Genomic DNA, 16,358 nt, shown 5'->3' with positions numbered 1-16,358 from the left:
ACTAGAGAGCAGATATCTGCCTACAGCCATAAAAGCTATTAAAGAATTACAAAAGCTCAGATCAGCAGAAGCATTTTGCAGTTCAGCCAGGCTGTGCAGCTTGAGAATTGCAAATATCTTGGGTCTGCCTGTGAGAAGTAGTGCCTTTGGGAAGACATTCTAAAAATTGTGCAGGGGGGTGTAGTCTGACATGCAGGTGAGAAAATAGAGGCTTACAATATGAATTCTAAGGTACGTTTTAGTATTTTTCAGAAGTGACCTAAGCATTTAGATGTCTGAACTCTAAGTGCCAAAACCACTTTTCAAAGGACACAAACTCTTAACCCACTTAGAATGTCTCTGCATCAGCATTTAAGTTCAAATCTTTGTACTTTGAAGTAAAGCTCCCAGTCACCAATACCCCCCAAAACCCCCACCTCTTGCTATCCTTCACATTGCAGAGCACAAACTTAACTGCTCAGGACCCCAAGAACCTACACATTGTGCTAATGAGTAGTGTAAGGCTTGCCTTGGCCTGGGCCAGCTGTAGCTTACTGCAACAGTCCTAGAGCTCAACCAATTGATGCCTGCCCTGCTGTAGCTGAAACCCTGGAAGTGTCATATGTGGTAATGTTCTTAAACTCTTCAACTGTCACAGAGTTAACAGGCAGTCACTCTTTTAATTAGGCTCTGAGCAATTCTCCAGCTTAAGATGAGACACAGTGAAAAAAAACAGTGCTAAAAACCTCTATAAAAGTAGCTCCAAGTGGCCCCAAGTCTGCAGAATATGGAACCTTGGTCCTAGCTATAAAGTCATGATACAACTCATTCACTATAGACCTTCCCTCCCACTCTGGAAGCAAACTGCATCCATCAAGCTTTGGACTCAGGGGACTGACAAACACTTCTTTTGCAGAAGGTGTTCTGTGGTTGAAGACCTGTGTCATCAGGTGAAGGAGCTATGTGAAGAACGGAACAGCTTTCATAGTATTCAGGTAAATGAACAAGAGAGAGACTGTATTCAGTAATGCAAGGTAAATATGAGTCAGCAGTGCCCTGACAGCCAAGAGGGCCAACTGTGTCCTGGTAAAACATCACCAGCTGGTCGAGGGAGGTGATTGTCCTGCTCTGCTCTGCACTGGTGCGGCCTCTCCTGGAATATTGTGTGCAGTTTTGGCCACTGTAATATAAGAGAGAGATCATCTTCATGGTTAGGCTTCATGAACAAAGATTTGGGAAGGACTCTACCCACCTTTGCTACAAGAGTGCTGGTGGCTAAAGAGGCCAATGCGAGACAAATAAGTCCAGTTGCAAAAGGCACAGCAGAAAGACTCCTTGGATGGTATCGGCAAGACACAATTCTTTCTGCGTTGTCTTTTCTCCTCGAGAGTGATCCCGCGTGCATTCTCAAAAGAAGCAGCAACATTAAAGATAGTGTGTCTCCAGACCTCCCAGTTGGAGGTCAGAGTAGACCAGTGATGAAGATCAATATGGTCAAGGCTGAGATGTTTTTTCAAGGAGTCCTTGTATCTCCTCTTCAGGGCTCCTCTCTTGCGGCAGCCAGTGGCAAGTTCGCCATAAAGCAAGATCTTAGGGAGGTGGTGGTCCTTCACCCTTGAGAAGTGTCCTGCCCAGCTGAGCTGTGTTCTCAGTAACATGGCATCAATACTTGTGACTGCTGCTTGTTCTAGAACAGATGTATTGGTCACATAATCTGACCAGTGGATGTTTAAGGTTGTGCAGAGACAGCATTGATGGAAGCGTTCCAGGAGATGCAGGTGGTGGTAGTAAATGACCCATGATTTGGACCCGTATAAAAGAGTAGACAGCATGATGGCTCTGTAAACACTTGTAGTGTTTTGAGACCCCCAGAAATCCAATTCCCGAGTCCAAGCCCCCCTCCCACAACTCACCCCAGTGTGAGAGGGGTTTTCCAGACACAACACAAGACTCAATACGGGGGGAAGGGAATTATATAACAATCACTACACAAATAAATATTATAATACATTATATACACAATCCTGACTATCTCTCCTATGATAAAGCAGTATTTACATTGAATCAAATCTCTTCTTCCTCCAATAAAAGTTCAGAAGGGAAGAAGGAAAGATCTTTTCCACGTTCAGGGCAGCAGTCTCTCTCTTCTTCAATGCAGCAGTTGTAGCTCCTCTCACCCCTCTCATCCCTTCGACTCCAAGCAAAGATTTTTCTCCTCTGTACTGCGATTGTCGGGACAAAAGCTCACCTCACCTCACCACGTCATATCATGGGGTGTAAGACCCCCATGACGGCCCCTTCCTCGAGGGTTGAGTTCCCTCGAGTCAGAACATTTAGGGTAGCTTTCAGTTCAGTCCTTGCCCTAAGTGTTCTATCAGAGCTCTTCTGTTCTGTCTCAGCTGCCAGCCTGGCAGCAGCAGTTGGGGTAGCAAGGCCACTTCCCCCACATTCCTTCTGGTCATCCCGGTCCAACTTCCATGACATCTGAGCTTTTTAGCTCTTCTCTCTCCGGTGCTGCTGCATTCCAAGATTACCCTCAAGTAGGAATCCAACCCCCTCCTCCTTGGAGGGATCTCAAAGGTGTTTTGGGGTTTTTTGATTCAGTTCTTACTCCAAACCATCTCTGTAGAGTTTAGTCCTCTCTCTCTCCATTAGACATCTCTGTGTCTTTGTGCTTGGTTGCATGCCGTCTTTGCTGCTTCTTCTTATCTCCATGGCTTTCTACCACAATTTGTTCACTACTGCTCCACTACTGCTTTCAGTATCTCTGACTGTCCACTCACAGCAAGGAAACTTCCCCCAACCCTTAGCTACAGTACTTGGTCCAGTTTAACACTGTTTCCGAGTTTTGCAGCCACCCAGCTGGGGCTGGGGGGGCCTTGGCCCGCAACGGGGCTCCTGGTCCCTCTCTTTCTCTTTGTGGTCTCAGAACATGGCCACTTCTCCTTCAACTATAACATCACCCTTTTTTTCCGGTCTGGTGTTTAAATGTTTAAATTTTGCAGGGGCACTGATTGGATCAACCCCAAGGGACACCACCCCCTTGGAGGTTACCATTTTTTTAACCCTAGGGGAAAAAATACTTTTTTTTCCCCACCACTACACCGATCTTTGTGCTTTTCTTCAGGTGTTTATTTCGCCAGGCTCTTTTTTTTTATGGAGTTTTCGAGATAAGCTGTTAGAGAGTGTCCAAAGGAGGGCAAGAAGATGGTGGAGGGCCTTGACAGTCTAAAACATACACATGCAAAGCTGCAACATGGACACATTGTGCATTTACAAATAGAAAAACAATTGTCAGATTGATAGAATTTCAGCAAAAACTTGGCAGATTTTTGCTTATTCCTGGCAGTGTTGAATGTATTATACTCGTTTTTCTTTTTCTGTGTGTATGAGGCGTAAAGCCAATACATATACCCACATATGGGGAATGCTTGGTAAAACCAGATGTTAAGAGGTGAATTCTTCTAGTGCTGGCATCTGGGGCTGGGTTTGCTCCCTTGGCACATTCATGTCTCTATCTCCTTGATTGGTTCTGCTACTGGTTGCTGTGACATCTGTTCAGCTGTCTGCAGGCTTGGTAAAATGCTGCTGTGTTTCTTTATCTTTCTGGATGTCGAATTTCTTTGATAGTCTCAGGAGAATGTATAATTTAAATTTTATTCCATTGTGTTAGTTAATAGGGCAAAGTATGGATTTGCTAAATGACCCCATACAGAGTGAAAGAATTCAATCCCCATGTCTCTATTTGTTCAATGTGAAGATGTAGAAACCTGTTCTTGCATTTATATTTTTATACATAATTTACATGTAGGTTTGTTTTATTTTTTTTAAATAATGAGTAACAATATTACATCTGCTTTAAAGAAAGTATTTCTTAGACTGTGTTTATAAAATTCTTCCCCATAAAACAGCACCCTCTGATCACCCATTCATTATTTAAGCAATGAAACAGTTTAAACAATTTCTCTATAAACAAAATGGGATTTCACTCAATATTTTAGTATTTTCTGGCATACTTTAATAATTGAACAGTTTAAATAGTTAAAAAATAGAGGGGGAAAGATCCATGGTGGGAGAAGGATGTGATGATACATTCAATAATTTCAAGTATTTTGCTGCTAAGCCTGGTTGTGATTAACACCATGCAATCCTTTCCTACAATCATCAGCAGGCAAGATTTTTATAGTCTTGAAGTGCATGAGCAAATTAATATATGTTGCTGTATATGAAGTAATATTAAAGATTGTTTTTCAATCAGAAATTAACTGGATCCTGATCTCTTTTGACTATTTCTTTCAAATACCGTATGTTTGTGTTGTTCTCAGGTTGAAATACCTTCCTTTTTTGAATGGGATTGTAGCATCTCTTGTTCCGCACCTCACTGCACATCAGAGCCCAAGACTAGTGTTATAGAGCTTCTTGCCTTTGGAATCTATGATCAGTTGAAGGAGGTACTGACACATTAGAGCTTCTTCAAAGATCCTGAGATTAGCTCAGTTGCTTAGAACATGGTGCTAATAACACTGAGGTCACGAGTCTGATCCCCATACGGGCGATGTATTTAAGAGTTGGGCTTGATGATCTTTGTGAGTCCCTTCCAATTCAGCACATTCTGTGAAATAAACAAAAGCAATCTTAACGGACAGTTCTCATTGAAAGATCATGGGAACTCCCTCTGAATAAGGAAAGGAAATCTGCCTTTCGGTGAAATATTGTTTAACTACACAAAAGAGCAAAGCAATCAGAAAGAGAAAGGTTAAAACAATTCTTAGTAGAGCTCAGTAAACCCTTTAAGAGTTAGGAAGGTTTAATTTATGTTGAGTGTCTGAACTCTTCTGAGAATAGTTAGTGTTTTCTTCTCATTGCTTTCTCAGTTACTGAAATTAAATGCTTTGTTTCATTTTGTTTAATAAAGAAGCTTCTTTTGTCTTTATATACTTCTTAAGGTTGTGGGTTTTTTTCCTTTTAGTAAAAGGTATGTGTCCTTTTAAAATCAGTTTTGAATGTATTGTCTCTGCACTTTTTTACATTATAGTTTGTAACAGACAGAAGAGTGGTTAATCTTAAAGGAGAATCATTTACCCAGCAAGACTGCCCCATGAACTTTCCTTTCAGATTTCTGCCTAAAGTGGTAGAGTAGAAATAATGGTCATGTTTAACCTAGAAGTTACCCAGAAGCCTGGGTAATGTCATGAAAAAAATAAACAACCCTGAATTATAGATATATACATTTTAAGAATGAGATAATCTTGTGAACTGGACTGGAGAACAAGTATTCCATTTTAAAAAGAGAAAAATGAATATAAAAGTAGAATCATAACTTTGCTGAGTACAGAAAATAAATACTCAGAGGTTCACATTGTAGGTCATCTGCAATGAACTCTTAGGCCTCTACATGCCAGTTGAATTTCCCATTCAACCTACAATGTGGCAACTAAGCTATTTATTCTTATTCTACTTACTCTATCATTACTTTACGTTACATTAACTGCACACCATCTACCCTGCACACTTAATCAGGTATGGGCCCTCTAAACCCCTGCATCATTAACTACTTACCAAAAAGTCATTATTATCTGATTGCTGTTCAGCAGACTTTGTAAAATGAATTGGTGGTCTCAGGCAAATGTCCATAACTCAAAGAGTTAGTGCTGCATGTGGTATTACTTTATTATTGAAAGAGTAAGCAAATAGAGTGGTACACCACCCGTTGAATTATACAGTGACTTGAAAAGGTATCTCTGCAGCTAAGCTTTATATGAGGCTTTTATAGTGAGGCAATATGGTTTGTTTGTAGAAATTTCTGTTTAAAAACTGGGATTTTCTGTGTCCAGAACTATCAATTTTTTTACCACACACTACAAACACATGGGCATTACAGCAGAATGAAATTAGGTAATTACACAGGTGAAATGTATATGTTTTAGTCTAAGAGGTTTAACGGTGAAGAATGCTGACAAACTAAACAAGTCCTGGAATATTATTATGGAATTATTAGTGAAATAATAGCTGCACTTTGGGGACTGGTTAGAAATAACAAACACTGAGAAGAAAACAGAAAACATATTCTGGTCTGCACTGAACATCTTTCCGTCTCCAACTCTTAGTTGCAATATTTGAATGAGTTACTGTCTGAATAATTCACTCACTGATCCAGTTTCTGGTTGTAGTTTAGTTTTCTATAAGGAAAATAAATGTGTATAATGTGTAAGTGAACTTGCATGCACTAATGGGAATAAAAATATATTTACTAGAGAGCTAAACAATTTTTTATGTGGGATAAAAAAAAAAATATTCATACCAAAAATACAGACTGTGATCCTAAGGTAAGAATTATGAAGTTCACGTAAAGTGTATCTTTCAGTGAAGAAAGTCTCTTGGTGTTACATTTGAGTTAGACTGGAAAGCCTTTGAACACCTTGGTGAGCTCTAGTTCAGACTAGCATTTTGAGCCTTGGTAAGACTATTAGTATTGAAAAGATCATTATTCATTAAAAACTGGGTAAAAATAAATGCCATGAGTTATATATTTAAGAACAAAATTAAAATACTAATGCAATTAAAAAACTAAACTACAGTTTAATCTCTATATTTTATTCTTATTTTTGCAGTCCATAGAAATTCAACATGAAACAGAAAAAAGAAATCAAATGAGAATGCACCAAAAGTTTTCAAAAATAGGGTCAAAATTCCCAAGAATTGGAAATTTAAAAAATGACAATGTTACTTAAGTGTTATGTGGCCATTCGTACAATAGAGTCATCCAAAATAATGCTATCCCATTACATATTGATGTCATGCCAACACATAATCATAGTCTAATATGATGTGACGCTAAGAGTAAGGAATTAGTCGACTTTTAAAAGGTAATACATTCCCAAGCCCCTTCTGTGCTTACTAATTTCATCTACCTTCATAATTGTCAATGTCAGATCTACTAGGAAAGCTGTGATGGAATCACACTGGAGTAAGTTCACTGTTTAATTTATTTATTGTATGATTCTTCAATCTGTTACTAAAAGAGGAAATAAGATATCTAGACAAAACAGTGTGACAGATGTGTCTGAGAGGATGCTGTAAACCATAGTCACATACTTAACAAAATTATATTTTCTCATGTAAGAAATATTGTCAAAGGTTGGTTTTCTCATTGAGTATTTGGTAAATGTTCTTTAAAAATTATAGGATTCCAGCACATTATCCCATATTCCCCATTGTTCTCTTACAGACAGGGACACTGGCATCCATAAGACTCAGGATGAAAGAGAACTGAAATATCACGATTTGTACTTTTGAGTGAATGTACCTTTTACTCCTTCTGTTATACTTCTGTGCAGTACCAACCTATACTTTTCACTGCATCATTGCAGTTAATTGCAGCTTCAATTTCTAGTTCACATTATTTTGAAGCAGGTGCAAGACAGCACCTCTTGTATATCTGCAAATTGTGATAGAGATGTGAATTCTTTACTTATGTAACGATGAGTATCTCAGCATGTGAAGGAAGTGATAAAATTTGATTTTTGCACTACTTGTATATTTGTTTGCTGAGTGCAGAGATCTCACAATACAGAAAAGGAATAAAATACAAAGAACTACAAAGACATTAAATGCAACATCAGGGAATGAAATTGTTTCTGCTTCAAAAGAAGTACCTATGATGAATGTGGCAATTACTGTGAACAGACAAGGCAACAAATGAAGGGCTTGGAAAATGGTGCAGATAGACACTCATGACAGATGTTATAAGAATACCAAGGGACAGATTGCCAGACAAGTAAGTCAGAAAAGACACTGACAAATATACTGCGAGGGACAACTTTTCAAAGAAGGTCAGAAAAGAAGAAAAATGATCTTATATAATGTAAATCTATAACAAGTCTATGCTTAGCATCTAAACAATTTCAAAGCAGTATACAAAATGATAGAGGAAAGCTACCATGTCAAAAAAAAAAAGAAATCTGCATTCTTAAGGTGTTTCTTTGTCCCAAATAATTGCTCTCTCTCATAAACTCTACACTACAAAATAACTTTACCTTTACAGAAGTGTTAGAGGAATCAATACTTTAGGCATGCTTAACAGGACATGGAAAGAGGTACGTATCTCAGAATGGGGTTCAACAGATCCGGTATGAAGCAATCTAAAATGAGCAGCAAAGATATTTTGAAGGGATGGTTTGGCAAAAAGAACAGAATAGGAAGAGGTACTTATGCATTTCATCTAAATAAGAAAAGTACGAGGATCTGTGTTAATATTTTTAGTTTTACTTTCTTGGAGCAATTAATGCAAGTTATATCTCTTCATTCCTCTGTCTCCCTCTCCCTTTCTGCAAAAATGATTATCAATTTTTACATCACACATATGCATGTACAGAAATACATACAGTCCCACATAAACAAAGAAATCTGTGCCAGTCACCTCGGTAAAATGGAGTCATGTGTTCAGAATTTCGGTTTGATTTGGTTTAAATGAGGAATTTGAACCAAGTCATCATATCCCAAGGAGAAGTTCTAAGCAGGGGAACATTGGATCATATGGGGGAAGATTAAAGGAAAAGATCTCCTTCCTAGGTATTTTATAGGACAAAAAAGTAATGATCAGTGTGAGAACAAGAGGTTGTCATGCTATGTTGCACCATATCATCATAACCTGGACAGTTTCAGTTTGTCTTTTGGTCGATAAATATTAGAGAAAAAATAAAATCAGCATATTGGAAATTCTTATTTACATCCTCTAATTATGCACTTCTAAGGGATAATTTCAGTAGAGGTGAAAAGAAAAACACTTAATAAGCACCAAGTATTTTTTACGTAAGTATATGCGGTAACTGAATTCTATGTAAATGTTCTCCATTTTTTGCTTCTTGTGTTGGCAAACAGGTTGATTGGACTACTTGTCCATGCAAGTGACCAATGATTTGCCTTTTTTTTTTTTTTTAACTTCCTCTGGGTTATTCAATAGTGGCCAAAATAAGAGACACATTGAATATGTAATGATTACTCAGATTTGATTATGCTGTAATGAAATGAACATACACCACTCCAGCCTAGTTGTTTGTCAACAACTAGAACAAAATATGGTCAAATATGAAAAAAACTAGACTTCAATGAAGAGAGGTTTCTTCCCATCCTTATGCATTTTTTGCACATGAATATATAAAAGTATTAATTTCCTACCTGAGAACTCTGGCTAATGAAATCCCTTCACCACATGAAAATAATTTCATGAATATTTGTGATGTATTTGGACGCTATAGAATTAAAGACCGAAATGTAGTGCATCAAGATTAAGATCGCAAAGAAATTTGTAATACTGACACTTATTAGCTTGTCATTGCTTTACTTTGCAATATTCATATTTTACCATTTCTATACTGAGATGAACTGAACTGAACTGAAAGTCCAGTTCTTTTTTGTATGAATTATGTATTAATATCTTTGAATATCTACATTTGCATTCATGTTCTGTAATTCTATAGTATGAAAAGAATCCCAAGAAATCACTGAGAAGTAAACAGAATACAAAAAAGAAGAGAACAAAAGAGGTAAATCTAGAATCTCTTTCTCTTTTTTCTTCAGAGCTTATTTACAAAGTTCAGTTGCTTGAGCTGGTGAATTAAGAACAGCTCTACTACAAACTCAGACTTTTCTTTTCCTTCCTTCCTTCCTTCCTTCCTACCTTTTATCTCTCCGAACCTCTCCTCTTCTCTCCGAAACTCTCCGAACCTCCCCGAATCTCCCCGAAACTCCCCCAACCTCTCCTCGTCCTTACCCTCTTCCTCTCCTTCTTTTTTTTTTCTTTTTTTTTTGTTGTCAGAGTGATGTCTAGATATTTAATTGGTAGTGTTTGCCTTAGGAAAAAAGGGGAAAATTATATTCTTACATATAAAGAGTAAACCAGCATCTATAATGTCCTACATGAGGAGTAATCTGCTGTTCACATGCAACAAACAACTTATTTTAATTCCTAAAGGTATTAAATGTGATGTAATCGCATGATGAGACAGTAAACCATTGTCTTTTTGTTATTATATAATTGCAGATTCAAAGAAAAAGTTGTAAGGGACCCATAGGGTTCACCAAGTCCAGCTCCCTGCTCCTTGCAGTATTACCTAAAATTAGACTACGCTAAGAACAGAGTCCTTGATATTTTTCTATCCAGTCAATCTATCCAAGGATAATAATTTTTTTCTGCATGTTATTTTATGTTTGTAAATGCATAATCTGTCCTGAAATAAAACTGAGAAATCTGAATGAGTGGTTTATATTTCTACAATATTAGCTGATTGGACCTATCAGTTCTGAATTAATAAGTAGAATAGGAGCAGCATTGATTATCTGCTGGTTAATGTATTTTTTAAGTATGATAAAATATTTTTGAAAATATGTTTAAAGGCAGAAAATTATTTCTAATCTACCGCATTCAAGTAAAGAATTTTCATTATGCAGTTACTAAAAGAACAGGATGAAAAGTGAAAATCATTAAAGATTTTTGGTTTTTTAAGGTGTGGAAAAAGTCAGCAAAATGTAGAAGTGATCTTGCAAGTATTAAAACCAAATATTTAGTTAGTAGATAAAATGTCAGTCTGAACAGAGAAGACAGGGAAAACACATTTCCCAGCTAAAACAAGCATAAAACAAACAATTAGAAAATGTCATCAAACATGGAAAGATTTTTAATTATAGCCTTGATAAGTCAGTGAAATGAATGAGATTAAAATGAAACTATACCTGCTAGTGTAATATTTAGCAATTTTCAGTGAGAATCTCAAAGCAAATATCAAAGCAGGTCAAGAAATCAAGGAACAGTGTCTTCATTCTGGAAAAAGAAATATTAACATACCATCATTTCTCTGAGTACTATCAATCTTGTTTAACGCAGCTATGTTTTTGTGGTTTTTTTTTTAACTGAAAGTTGCAGCTCAGAATTCTGGTTTTTATAATTTTTGATTTGGAATATTCCACAACAACAGTCATTCAGAACCCAGATGATTCTTTAAATTAATTGCCTCATTTCTCCTCCTATATCTTGATCATAATATCTCTAAATATATGAAGATTTTCTACATTTCTAAAGGTTTGATATAATATTTCACTTTAGCCATTTTGACCATTGGTTGATATAAAAATCAAATAGTTGATTTGTTTTGTCAAGACCAACTAACAGTGACCATCCCTTTAAATATTATTCATAACATATTTTTGGAAAAAAAACCCTGGAAATAAAAACTGGTAATATTCTAGTATATCCTTCCAGGACAACTTCTTCTGACACCATGATATCACAGGATTTTTAAAGATTGGAAGACCTTTTCTATTTAATGGTAAAGATCAGGTCTTTGAACTGATTAAGGTAATATTTCCTCTTAATCACTCTGTATTTCTTGTTTGGTTTTGTTTGGTTGGGCTGGGTTTTTTTCTGAACTTCGAAGTTTAAGCTTTGAAAAGTTAAATACTGAAATGCTGGCTTGAGTATGCTGACAGTGCTAATCCTGTTAAATATAATCTTTTTAACTGACCCTTGGAAATGTTACTGAAGTTTTACTTCATTTAAAATCCTGAAATTGCCCTAAGGCATCCTTTCAATTTTTATTTCCTCTTCATCCTGCTGTGTCTCCTTACAGCCTGCAACTAGCAAACATGCTTATAGTTATATTCACAATGATCCAGAAACCTAATAGCCTGATAACCTTTATCTACATAATTATACCTGCATAATATCTGTTACATTTTAGGAGTCTAAACAGATCAGTGTTCTCCAAGAGGTGAATTTGTGAAGAAAGATTGAGAAACACTTATATAATGGAACTTTATACATAGTGTTGTCAAACTGTAGCTGATCCAAAGTTTAATTAATATTTTACAAGAAGTATTCTTCTCCCTTAATAATTTTAATATTTGTTTCAACAATGTACAGACATCTTCCCACACGACTCTGACTACAGAGTTAAAATGTTATTTCCAATATGTTTGAGACTTGATTCAAGGAAAGTACCAGTTCAGATTGTGGTTTGTGCATACTTTATTGAATAGTAAAGTAGTAATTCAGTTAAATTTTACTTAATCTTCTGGTCTGGTTCTATCTCACCCAGCTCTAGACACCAGTAGCTGCATAGTCTAAATCAACTGACCACCTCCTTTTTATAGCCAGAAAAATCAATCAGATAAACTTAGTAACCCCAGAGGTGGGGTTATGTGATGTAGGCCATCCCCTGTCAGTAGAAGTGTAGTTTGAAGTTAGTGACTCTGGTCACGGGAGACCAGAGGAAAATTAACAGATAGGGTAACAAAATAGCAACAGATCTGCTGAGTAGAACAGTTGACCTGAGTACCAGATGTCCCCAGGACACATATTTCAGAGATTTTATGAGGAAAAAGCCTGAGCTGGGGCCAGTGGACTGAATGCTCATCAGTGGAGGCAACACCATAGCTATGTTTAGGGAGTGCAGCTTCCCATTTAGGTTTAGACAGCAGGAATTTCTACTACTCTGAAACCACACGTTGAAGTCAGTCAGGACTCAGTACATGGAGGTGATTGGGAGCCTTGCTTAAGAAGTGCATCCTGATCCAAACTAGAACACTAATGCGTTATTAGGCTCTTTGAAGTGATGATAGGTTCCTAATACATTTAGGTGATAACCATCTTGCTTTTCTAGTTTTGCTTTGCAGAGGTGAAAGAGAAATGAAGGCAAGACTTAATTATCTTGTAAAAGGTGGAAGCTCTGAAAACTGTGGAGTGCTACCAATATCCACTAACATCCAATAGGCGCTATATTAACACTGCAATTCAATTCCCCTGAGCGGACAATAGTAAAAAGTCTTCATCTTTCAGTTTTATTTCCAGATTTATGAATCTAGATGTTAATTAAAAAGAACTGACATAATTGCACTTTACCATGGCATCATTTGATTTAGTTACAAAACGAGATAGAGTCCAGTAGATATAAGAACATACACTTTTTATTCTTCAAAAATCCAGGACATTGGACTTTCATAACTGATGTATGAAATTTTTATAGACTGACAAAAGCAGAACAATAAAATTTTATAACATAAATTAACTATAAACAATTTATTTTACTTTGAAATATCTGTGCATTTATATGCAATCTTCTCTAAGTTAAATCCTTGTTTTTATGTATTAAAACCCGCAAGGATAAAAAGCAAAATCTTCTAAAGAATCAGGTTTTATTAGATAGCTCAGGAAAATAAAAAATATTCTCTAACAACTAAAACACAGGAGATAGTCCAAGAGTATTCCCTCTGCACTGGTGCTGGCATAACAAGGCCTCTGAGGATGGAGCTCTTTGCAATCACTGTTTTATTAAATGTCAGAAAGTGTAATGTTGAAGGCACACATTGAAGGCTCATGTAATGTAGCTTACCTTACACGCATAACCTTCACAAAAACATCTTCCAAATCCACTTGCTAAAAGATTTATGGCATCATGCAAGTTTTACACCAATAAGTGAGCTAATGGCTTTCTTTGATGCATCCCACAGGACTCACGCTATCTGGAAAAAGACCAAAGTATGGAGCAGAATGTAATCAACACAACTATAAGCTGATTGGTAGAAAAAAGTCTAGGGCATAGAAGATAAAATATTAAAATATATGGAATTCTTATGTCTAAAAGAAGTTTAAAAAACTTTTACATTTTTTTGGTGTTTAACAAGCATTAAAGTTTATATATTAGGGGTCCTAGGAGTGATATATACCTTACTTGTAATTTAGTTCAGTAAATTTTCACAGTTATGAGTTATATAAGTTTCTTGGCAGAGTAAATTAAAAGTCTGAAAGAACACAAATCAGTTACTGTAAGGTAACCTTAAAATGAAACTATTTTTGAAGCACCTGAAAGAATTAGGATCTCACATCTTCACTGATGTTCAGTAGCAGAAGGGTGTGTCTTCTAGAGGCTTATAAGATTTAAAACTATAATTATCAGATTCATTGTTAAGACACCTTAAAAAAATAAGTTACTTAATTTGATTTGCATAAAATAAAAGTATTACTATGGAGGAGATATGAAATAAAGCGTAGTAATGAGAAGGCTGGATGGAGACGCAGGAGTTCTTACTACTAATAAAATGAAATTCTTCTGTGGCACTTAAATCAGGAAATGTCAGGAAATGTCATAGCTAAATGGCATTATGTCAAACAAAGATGAAAAAAATCTACAAAAATGATATTACACTGAGGATAAATATAATCCACAATACTATCAGAAAGAAAATATTGAAAAAATATAATTATTCAGAAGTTCTTTGGCTGAAAATTAAGAAGACTATCTTTAGTTTAAACTTGGTATTACAAATAGGAGACAGGCCCTAACATTAACATATTTTACGTTAATATACAGTTGTATGGATGGTTTATTATTATTATTATTATTTAACACTATTAACTTTTAAAAGACTCTTCTAGTTTTTCTTCCATTTGAAAAAAAAGTCCTATGTATACATTAGAAAAATTAAAATGAGATATGAGATCTAGAAAAGACTATTAGGAACCTAAACTGTGTGTTTGGTTGAAAAATGCAAGTAACCCTTGCTCTTGTCACCACAACATAAGTGTAGCCCTGGAATTTATTTGTAGATGCCTAACCTTAGGTTTCTGTACAAGTGCATTTACATAATTCAAATGCTGTCAGAAAGCTGCTGTCTGCCTGTTCACCACAGGAGAAGTGTAGGACAACGAGAATACTCTGGTGCTTATTGTGTTGCAGGTGAGTGGCCTGACTAGCTGACCCCAAATTTGTTATATTTTTCATCTCTTGTATCATGCTCAGGATGATGAACATTTCCTGCATATTGACCAGCTTTTAAGAGTGAAAACATTCCAGGAGACTTTTAAGAGTACTTCAAAATTGTTTAAAAAAACATAATAACAAACAAAGCAAGACTGAGCAGTAATTAAGGGACAGCATAATTCTACAAGACAACTTGGTACCACAGACAATTGCTTTGAGTTTCATCAATGTTAAATCAAAGTTAATTTTTCTTTTATAAAACATAGTTTTACACTTTTAAAGGACATATCTTTCTTAGACTGATTTTAAACTTAGAAGTCTTTAGACACAAAAATATCAAGTCAAGAAGTTTATCTCTCTAGAAAAAACACTTTACATCTCAAAACTCTCTGGACAAAATACTTTACATCTCAAAACAGTTTTTTCAACCTGACAGTATATTAAATGGCTAGTTCCTGTGCTGATAGACTGAAACTCTGACTTAGTTTTCTCTAAATTGCAGTGGTATATTGATATGATTACTATGCTAGCACAAAGTCTTGAAAAACCACACCAACTCGGTTCAGGTTTTGTAACAGTCCAATAAAGCTAACATGATCTCACATATAGAGGTAAAATACTGGCATGATTTATTGAACATACAAGTGCTATTTAAGGGTCTTGGGGGCTTACATGCTAATGAGGAGGCAGGGTTATTCCAAACAGTGGTTCCTACAATCAGTGTTTGCAGTAACAGGGGTGACATAAGGGAAAAATGATTTTACATTTCTCGGACAGTATTTACATTTTGGGGAAAAAGGTTTGATATTTCCAGTAAGTAGTGTTACATTAGAGAAGAGTGATAAGCTTTTACCCAAAAGAAGGATTTAGACAGGCAGGGAGAAAACAAGGGGATGTCTGATAGCATCATGCAAAGCCTCTCTATGTCCTGCTGGGGGAGATCAGGACAATGGGTCTTGTCCGATCTTTCAGATGGTGTTTTTTTTCCCCAGCCTCTATGGCCCAAGGTTTCCAATTTCATCGTAGCAGTTCCTTTTCTGTTGGTATCTGAATTTCAGACTGCAACGAGGTTTAGTGGAAGGTTTTGTAAGTTTTATACTTACATAGCTATGCAATGAGGTATATACATGAGCATAACTATACCTTCTGGTACTATCTTTGTGTGAATCTGAACAGGGAGTGCCATTATTCCGAATCTGTTGCATGTGTTTTATGTGCTAGAACTCCAGTCAGTAGCTTCTACCAATTGCTCACAACCTAACCCCAGCCCCCCACCCTTCACTTCACCTCTCTTGCCTGCTTCCAGGACCAAAAAACTTCTGTAGTACTATATTTTTTTTCCTCATTTTTATGTATTTCTCTGTTAGAAATGGATAAAAAAAACTGCTAAGGGGTAGTGGAAAGGTTTCATTTCCAACCTGGATAAAGTTAAGAAACAAATATATGCTTTATCAAGTCTGTTGCCTTGAGATTTCAGCACTGTTTCCATGTTCAAAAGCTTATGGAAATAATCAGTTAAGGATGCAAGCTTATCTGAGACCAGAAATAACTTTGATGTTCACCCTAGAATAATCTCAAGGTGAGTACACTCTGGTGCTCTGGCAATTAGATACATGAAGCTCTTCT

At 36.2% G+C, this 16,358-nt stretch overlaps 1 long non-coding RNA gene across 1 annotated transcript; it reads left to right on the top strand.

Annotated features, from left to right (window-relative positions):
• Positions 1–833: 833 nt before the first annotated feature.
• On the top strand, positions 834–9,524 carry LOC113947767. Its single transcript, XR_003527849.1, has 3 exons — positions 834–974; positions 7,537–7,756; positions 9,459–9,524. It is a non-coding gene; the product is annotated as an uncharacterized LOC113947767 (long non-coding RNA).
• Positions 9,525–16,358: the final 6,834 nt, after the last annotated feature.

This window comes from Corapipo altera, unplaced genomic scaffold (genome assembly GCF_003945725.1).
Source record: "Corapipo altera isolate COAL_440 unplaced genomic scaffold, ASM394572v1 0, whole genome shotgun sequence".
Taxonomy (NCBI): Eukaryota; Metazoa; Chordata; class Aves; order Passeriformes; family Pipridae; genus Corapipo; species Corapipo altera.
The sequence above is the reverse complement of the archived record's forward strand: the minus strand, read 5'-3'. Positions and strand labels throughout refer to the sequence as shown.